Raw genomic sequence first — 8,313 nt, 5'->3', positions numbered from 1 at the left:
CAAAGCAAATATTAAATATTTTATTTCCAACACTTATGGTTTTCTTTGTATCTTAGAAAACTGTGACTTTTGCCTGGTGGCATAAAAATCCCTCCATAGAGGTCGGGGCATTGACTGTTCTTTTTTCAGCCAATGGATCGGGGGATGGGCTGCTCATACTTTCATGGGGGCTTTTTCGGCAGGAGCGCATCTCTGTTGCGGAATGAATGGAGAAAATCTTGAAGACGGTTCAGACTCCTCCAATCTCCCCGATGATTTTAAACACCGTCAGAAGAAAGGAGACGCAAGCTTACATGAGCGTAAAAATCTTCTTGTGTACATTAACTGCATCTTTCACATGAATGCATTTTTCTGCGACACCTGAACGCATCTCGAATAAACTTTTCAACGCGTTTCCGCTAGCTTACAAAGTAAAAGCTTCCATGAGAACATGACGTTGATCAAGCTAACAGTCAAACTCGATAACAGTGTTCGCTATAAATGAATAAATAAATCAAAGAAGAAACGAGCTTTGACTCACCTCAATGATGTGCTCACCATTGACTGAGTGGTTCTGACTCTCATTGTGTCAAACCGCCTGCTTGTGGGCGGGGCAACAAAGTATGGGGAAAACGTCACGAGGAAAAGTAGTTCCAGAACAGGGAGGTGTCTCAATCCAGAGCTAATGGAAACTAAAAATAGCCTTCAGCTCCAGCAAAACTACAAACATAAAAACACGCAAAATTAACTCCAAGCATCCATAGACAACCCCGGTGGTTCTAGCTTATGTCTCCCAGTTTTAAAATCGAGGTACTTCGTCGAAAGCTGGATATGTAAAATTCCAAATAAACAACAACAACACCGAGAGTCCTCCATAAATGTTCTCCGACAAAAAGCCATCTTCTGTCCAGAGTTTTCTTCTTCAGAGTGTTAAAATAACGCTGCTACAGCCCTCTGTTCTACCCAGAATATTCCACACGTCCTCCTGCTGCTGACACGACCAAATGCAGAAACAGAAACGCAGGCGTAGGAATACAAAGCTGCGGTTCTGAAGCTGACAAAAAATAGTCCTTTCTATAAAATGTGAATTTGAAATTAATTTAAACTAAACGATATAGAGAAGCAATCCGTTTTTATCAGTCATGCTAATGTCATGTTGATACTGTTCTGCACAAAAGTATCAGTCCACGCTTGAGTTTTCTTTTACAGCAAGTCTGGGATTGCTGCCAAAAGCAGAAGTGACTCAATCACCAGATGCAGAGAATACAGGCTTCTGTAAACATAAGAGGATTGTATTTCATGTGATATTTCCAGGACGCCCATTCAAGATAGTTGGCAGAAATGTGTTTCTATCTTAGATGTTTTTTAACCTGAGGGCAATGTGTTCAAAATCTTACAAAGAGCTGGTCATCCAGGGTTTTATCCCCTCTTGTTTAAATTTCTGCATCCCTGTTCCCTTGTCTGAACAAATCTTAGCCATCTCCAGCGTGTCCTGTCCAGAATGCTACAGCAAGGTTTCCAAGCACATATCACTCCAGTTTTATTCTCTTTATATAAGCAGCTGGTTAATTTTCAAATTTAACATATTAGTTGTAACTTATAGGGCTTAAAATTGGCCCAACATATTTCAGAGTTGCAGACTCCCTCTATAGATGCTCTGTAGTCTCTCCCCTCCTTCTCGGGCCAGAACATCCTCAACGTCTCTGAAACTCGGTTTAAAAATCACGGAGACCTGTACTTCCTAGCAGTTGCCTTTGACCGGTGACTGTTAAAAATATACCGTAAAACTTTAAATATGTGTCATGTTCTGCGTCATAAGTTACTTTTTTCTTTTGCTTCTGTGCAGGGAGCTGTGACTCCGCCCATTCCCTTGTGGATCCTGCTAAGTAGTCACAGTATTTAGTATTTAAGCAATTCTGCTCCAGCCCCCAGAGTTGGCTCGTTTTGTTTCCTGGCTTGTTTTATTAGCCTTGTGAGTTCAGGTAATATGGCTTAAAGCCCTCAGATGATGCCCTTAATGTGCTAGTGATTCCTTCCTGCATCTGGGTTTCCTCCTGATTGCCCAACTGGGACAAATTTCCTTTTTTTTTTGCATAAACTAAAAATAGACATATATGGATATTTGTCTACAAGTTGATGCATCCAAATGAAGCAGGGAGTTTGTGGCCTGCCCCGTGTATTTTCTGCAACACAAATACAAACTTCTTTAAAGTGCATTTTTTTCACCCTCTGTTCCCAATTCAAAGAAAAATTCTTAAAAATACAATTTTGAGCTTATAGTTTTCTCAATATATGTCCTCCATCATTTAAAAATGCCACAATTATATCTTAAAAACACCAAAAATGCGATTTTCCTCAGAGTGGGTCTTCAAATCAAATGTTTGGAACCCTTTTGGCTGTTTCAATGGTCAAAGGCCTTTGGACAGAAGTTGTGCTGTTTGTGAGTCATGTTGTACCGAAATTAAGTGTTTAAGGAACACAACATACAAAATTATATCCCACACTTCCACACAGTATTAAAATATTTTGTTAGTCAACTCTTCAGCAGGGGAAAAACTATCAAATCAATTTGAAGACCATCTCTAAGACCCACCTCTCATCTTCATAGATCCTTCTCTTTTTCACTTTTAAAATATTGTCTGCAAGTAAATATTAGTTTAAGAGCCTCTTAAATTCTGACTATCCATTTAAGCCTATCCAAGCTACTGTTGGGTGAAGATGCCTGAACAGATCAATAATGTTAATATGTATGACTATATTCATAATGGCTTTGAAAGCATAACATCACTGTGAACATTAGGAGTGTAGATACAGCTGTTATTTAAATAAAGTGACATCAGCATAAGGTTAATGTACCTTATGTTCTAAGATTAATCTGCTTGGAGCAAAGACAAGCATATAAATGTTTGTTCCTCAATAAAATGCATGAATGAATCCATTTTTAGCCCGCTTGCTCATTTGGTATGATTGAACAGTAATATAGAAAAAGTTACATAGGATGAAAATTACATTTTTTTAAATGCTAATTTTCAAGATTTTCAATTCAGTTTTATTTATATAGTCCAATATATCAAAAGAATGGCCTCATTGGGCTTCAAGGGCTTTCAAAATCATTCAGTGGAATCTGGTAAAGAAACAAAAACACCAGGACCTGTTCACTCTCTCCATTCACAAACCACCACAGAAGACCCAAATTGCAGGTGAACGTGTGCACAAAGTCAAAATTTTACCCCCAATCATGATATAGTGACCCACGCATAAGCCGTGTTAGTTGTATATATTACATGGTATTTCAGAGTGCTGTTGTGGTATAGCCTACATACACATTTTACTAAGACTGGTTTGCATAGTGACAACAACAACGGCTACAATCACTACAAGAAATAGTAAAATCAGCATGTGCTGCTGTTCACGGATGAAGTCTTTGGTAAAGTACGAGATTTTAACCTTTAACAGCAAAAGAGACATTTGGACTTGTTCTCTATTAATCAGAACCTAGAAGGAGCCATGTAGTCTTACTTTAGCCTTTAAGAAATTTGGATTTGCATTCATAACCTTTTATTTTAATTATAAATAAGAATTATTTCTATTCCTTGGCCCAAACAAAAGTTGACTCAGAGTCAGCAAACGTCACTGCAACTTACTGATAAGAAGCGGTTTCATATTTTTCCTGTTTACTTTTTTCCAGAACTTCTTACATTGTGAAGGACCGTGTGGTCCACGGTGTGTGAGAGTGACTCATGGGATGGGAGGAGGCCCACCAGATGAGCAAGAGAACAAAGAGGTTGGGTCCCACCCTCCTCACAAGCTCTAAAAACGCTGTTAGAGTATGTGTGCATGTGAGTTGACTTAAGCAGGAGGACACCGCTCAGTTTTTTTCACAAATTGTATTCATCTGTTCATATTGTCTTAACAAACAGAACATTTTTAAAGTTAAAGTCCTCTGACTTGGTAAACCTTCATCCAGAGTTCACCCCCAACAGAACCCATTAAATCCGTTTGTCTGAGACAGGAGCTGCATGTTTTACCGTGCTTTTAGTTATGGAACACAACATCATCAAGTAGTTTCATGGTTTTCTTTTGACATTTTCCCCATCCAGAGAACCAGAAAGAAACTCTTAAAAATTCCTTCCTGAAAAACAGAAGCCATCCGAGATCATAAATGATCACAAGAACGAGCTGATCCTCTGAAATCTGTAGTTCTGTCTTATAAACCCCAGTAAAAGGTTCTTACCTTGAGAAAACATCCGTCCTCTATTCAGCATTGACTGAAGAACTCTGCTTAATCCTCCCGCTCTCCATAGCTTGTTTACATTAAAAATGAGGTCATTTGGACCCCACAAGACTTTTTTTATCATTGATTTTTGAGTTTCACTAATGTCCATGGCAGTCATAAAATCCTGTCCACCTTTGTCCACATCTGTCATGGAAGGAATCACACATCAATATGCGGTTGGAATCATCTGGACCCCAAAGAGAGGGGAAGGGTTATGCCGGCAATTGTGCTCACACCCCCTGACGCATTTCCTCCTGTTGCCTCCGGCGAGATAGCCAATAAGAGGTGTTTTCTTTTTCCGCTCTGCTGAACAAAATTTTTGAGGGAGAGGCTGAACAGTCTATAGACATTTGAATTGTTAATACTGTTCATGTTGCTTTTTTAAATCTAAGAATGATATTCTTATTAAATGGGGGATTTTAGTGATGCAATTCTTATTCTAGAACATTTTATTTTTATTTATATAAAAAAAATAAACATGGGGTGAGCCCCTTGAAACACAACATCTTGTAATGTATGATATGAATCACGCACCGTTTTAAGTAAAAAGGGAGACTGATGACGGTAAGAACTTTTCTCCTGGATTTTAACGGATGAACTTGACAATAGACTTCAGAAGATCAGCTCTTCTGTTTTATGATCTGATCTGTGATCACCACGACATCTTTAGAACATTGTTAGATTATAATAAATAAATACTCAGAAAAAAGTATTACTCAACATGTACAATTTATTGTAATTTATTACATTACAACCCAATTTGATTAATCACAGACGTTTTATTTCAGTTCAGATCATTCCAATAATAATAAAACATGTAATTTATAAGCGTCTTTGCAGGCTCTCAAGGACACTTTACAGTTTGAAACATCACACAGTTAAGATTTAAGTTGTTAAAATTATTAAAACAAACAAAAAAAAAAAAAAAAAACATTGTGCAAACGGAACTAAAGAGCATATTTGGAGGGTGGATATAGAGCCCACAAGAAGAACCTCAGTTTTGTTTAGTGCTGTCATGTGATTGATTAATTGATCATGACCTGTAATTAATTAATCAAAATAATCGATTTTATTCGCAATGATAATCTAATAATTGCTGTTAAAAGGCTGCTTTTATTGTATTTTCCTCAACTTTGTGACATTGTGGTGCAGTAAAACATAAAAAAAAAATTAAAAAGTGGCTTTATTAAGTTTTTTTAATTTATGGAAGTCTTTAAAAGAAAAAAAAACACAATGTCCTGAGTGCTCTAATTTACAACATAAGACAACAGTAGGAGCACTTTTCTGAGCAATCCAAAAATATTGAACAAAAAATTATTTTTAATGCCATAATTTAAATGTTGATATCCATTATTCCACAGTAGAAAACACATGAGAAGGATTTTGTAGCTTCCTTTAACCTTTTTGGGAGAATTTAACAATTTTAAAGTCTGGGATAAAGCAGAAAAGAAATCGAGAAAATAATCTAAGAAGAAAGGAACAAATAAACTGCGAAGCAACAAAACTATTTAAACGTATTTTTTTTATAAATAAACTTCAGCTTCATCATCTGGACAAAAAACAAGTGCTAAGAGGTGAACGTTTCTCAAAAAGGAGCTGGAGCAGAGCGCGGTTTGTGCATGCGCCTCACTCGCCTGGAGCTGAAGCTGTTACCATGACAATGTGACGCACCGCGTATTAAACAGTCAGCTTTTGTAAAACAAAAAAAAAACATTTGAAATGTAACAATATAATAGGACTGAAGTTCTAATGATTTATTTAATATTTATATTTTTCTTAAATGACCATGGTTTGAGCAAGATAAAATAATCCTCCAGGCGTACATAACACAGAAATAACCATCCAACGCAAAAATGAGATTAACGTGATTTTAAACAATAACGCGCTAAAATGTCTGCAATTAATAAATTGTAATTAATGTGGTGATTTAAAAGCCCTAGTTTTGTTTCTAATAAGTTATAATGAATTAGACAAAAAAAGATGAACTTCTGATATATTAGTTGTGAGGGCAGTGTTGGGGGAGTGTGGAGAACAGTATTTGGAGTTTGATTGTGTTGTAGTGAGGCATATGAGATTTGTAAATCTCCATGTGAACAGCTAATCTAGATTTTCTGGAGAGTTGTTCGAGTCACCGACAAAGGTCAGATGTAAACAAGGGTGAGCAGGTGGAAAAAGAGACTGAACTGGGTTTTAGTGGAGCAAATGGATCTAAAATCTGATGAAGTTCAAAGTTATAGAGAGAAACAAGCTTATCAGGAGTGAGACCATTAGCAGAGGAGAAAGACCGTTTACATCCTGAATATTGCAAAAAGAGATTATGTGAGGGGTCGTAGATTTGTTGAGAGGAAGCTGAATATTAAATGAAACTAATAAAATGGTCAGTGATTGTTTTTTTTCTGCACAAAAGGAGTAACACCAGAACAACAGATTAACTCCAGAGTATGGCCCTGAGAATGAGTGGGAACATTAATGCACTGTTAAAGACCAAAACTACTGAGAGACTAAGACTCTCTGTGTCATCTATATAAATATTGAAGTTACCAAGAACTATAATGTTTGGGGAAAGGGGTGATGCGGTGTGTCATCAAAGTAGTCATTCAGAAAAACTTTGTCTAGTTTTGATTTAAGGCAGACCTGTCTTCATTATATTTGACCAAAATAATTCTGTATTTGCATTTTCACATTTATAAAAAAACTATCAAGGTCATATTCAAAGTGGAACGCCCCCTATGGGGTAACGAGCTACAGCCGTCCATTCTCTCCAGTTTGTAAAGGTTAGCATTAGTGAGTAGTTTTTCTTTGGGTGTAAAAAGGTTGCTTTAACAGAATTCAGTCAGAGTAAAAGTTGCAGGTTTGTGCAAATGTCCAGACGTCCTCAGAGAGCAGGTAACAGCAGAGCTCCACAGCTAATGGCCCAGAACTGTGTAAACAGGACAGACATTCATTAATATGAAGAATCAAAGCTCTGATGTTTGTTCCGTTAAACTCTGCAGCAGAGGATCAGGACGTCCTCAGAAAGACGTTACAACATTGCAGAAACACAAATAAAACGGAAGTGTGTTCCTGATAGGAGCCTGCTTTCAGACTGTTCTCTCCTCCAGAATGTTCAACAAACTCCACTATGAAACTGAACTGCCGGCTAACCTTATCCTTCCCTTCATATTCATAAGATGTGAAGTTGCTGAATTTCACATCTTTACAGGCATGAAGCCTGAGCTGCAGTATCGCTTACAGCCTGATCAGACATTTGAATGAAAGGATCTGGAAGCAGACGAGTCAGAAGTAACAGCGTCTTAATCATAACTCCTTTTAATGTGGCAGTTTCACTTCCTGTTTTAATCACTTCTCTACAAGTTTATATATTTGATCTTCAGTAAAGGTTGAAATTGTGACCGGCTGCTGTAGAAACAGCTTCAACTGTAAGACTGAATATTCCTGAGAGACCAGGGAGAGTTCCTGATCCAGAATGTGGCTACACTTTAAAGATACAATTCTTCAACACTTGGAGGCATAAACAACTGTGAGGGTTCATTTAATTTACAGTCAAACTGGACATTGCAAACTCTAAGTTATGCAGGGTCAAACTCAGAAGACGCACAGATTAGTTTTCTAATAACTTACTATCTGGGGGCGGAATCTGTTCTCCACACTCCTTGCTCGTCTTCAGTTTCCACACTGAAGGTCTGTTGCTGTGGCGCTGGAACAGAAACACACATGATGTTTAACATGCATGTGAACAATAAACTGCAGAAGGAAGTCGTTGAGCTGAAGTGGACAAACATAACGAGAAATCAGTCAACGTGAGAGCAGTGATAGATTATCTAGTTTAAACAGTGAAAGATAAAGACAGCAAACAGAATAAAAGCTGTAAACCATCTATTACCTTAGTCAATGTTGACAAAGGGTTTGATGGATTTCAGAAAGTGTCTGTAGAAAAAGCAAACCTTTTTCGATCTCCAGCACTGAAAGAAAACCGCCACCAGGAGGAAGAGAAACAAGATGATTGAGATGTAGATACCGATCCTCTCTCTGGAATGATCTGTGAGACAAAGAGTGAA

General features: G+C 37.5%; 1 protein-coding gene across 2 annotated transcripts in view; it reads right to left on the bottom strand.

Annotated features, from left to right (window-relative positions):
• LOC112150514 overlaps positions 1 to 4,525 on the bottom strand; it is a 12,242-nt gene extending 7,717 nt beyond the window's left edge. Inside the window, exon 1 of one of the 2 annotated variants that reach the window (XM_024278900.2) lies at positions 4,214 to 4,525. The gene's annotated coding sequence lies outside the window, so the exon portion shown is untranslated. Of the gene's footprint in view, positions 1 to 520; positions 1,193 to 4,213 lie in introns of those variants that run through there. The other variant, XM_024278899.2, reaches the window with a different exon arrangement.
• Between the last annotated feature and the right edge of the window lie 3,788 nt (positions 4,526 to 8,313).

This window comes from Oryzias melastigma, linkage group LG4 (genome assembly GCF_002922805.2).
Source record: "Oryzias melastigma strain HK-1 linkage group LG4, ASM292280v2, whole genome shotgun sequence".
Lineage (NCBI taxonomy): Eukaryota > Metazoa > Chordata > Actinopteri > Beloniformes > Adrianichthyidae > Oryzias > Oryzias melastigma.
Note: the sequence above shows the minus strand (reverse complement) of the source record. Positions and strands in the feature narration are given on the sequence as shown.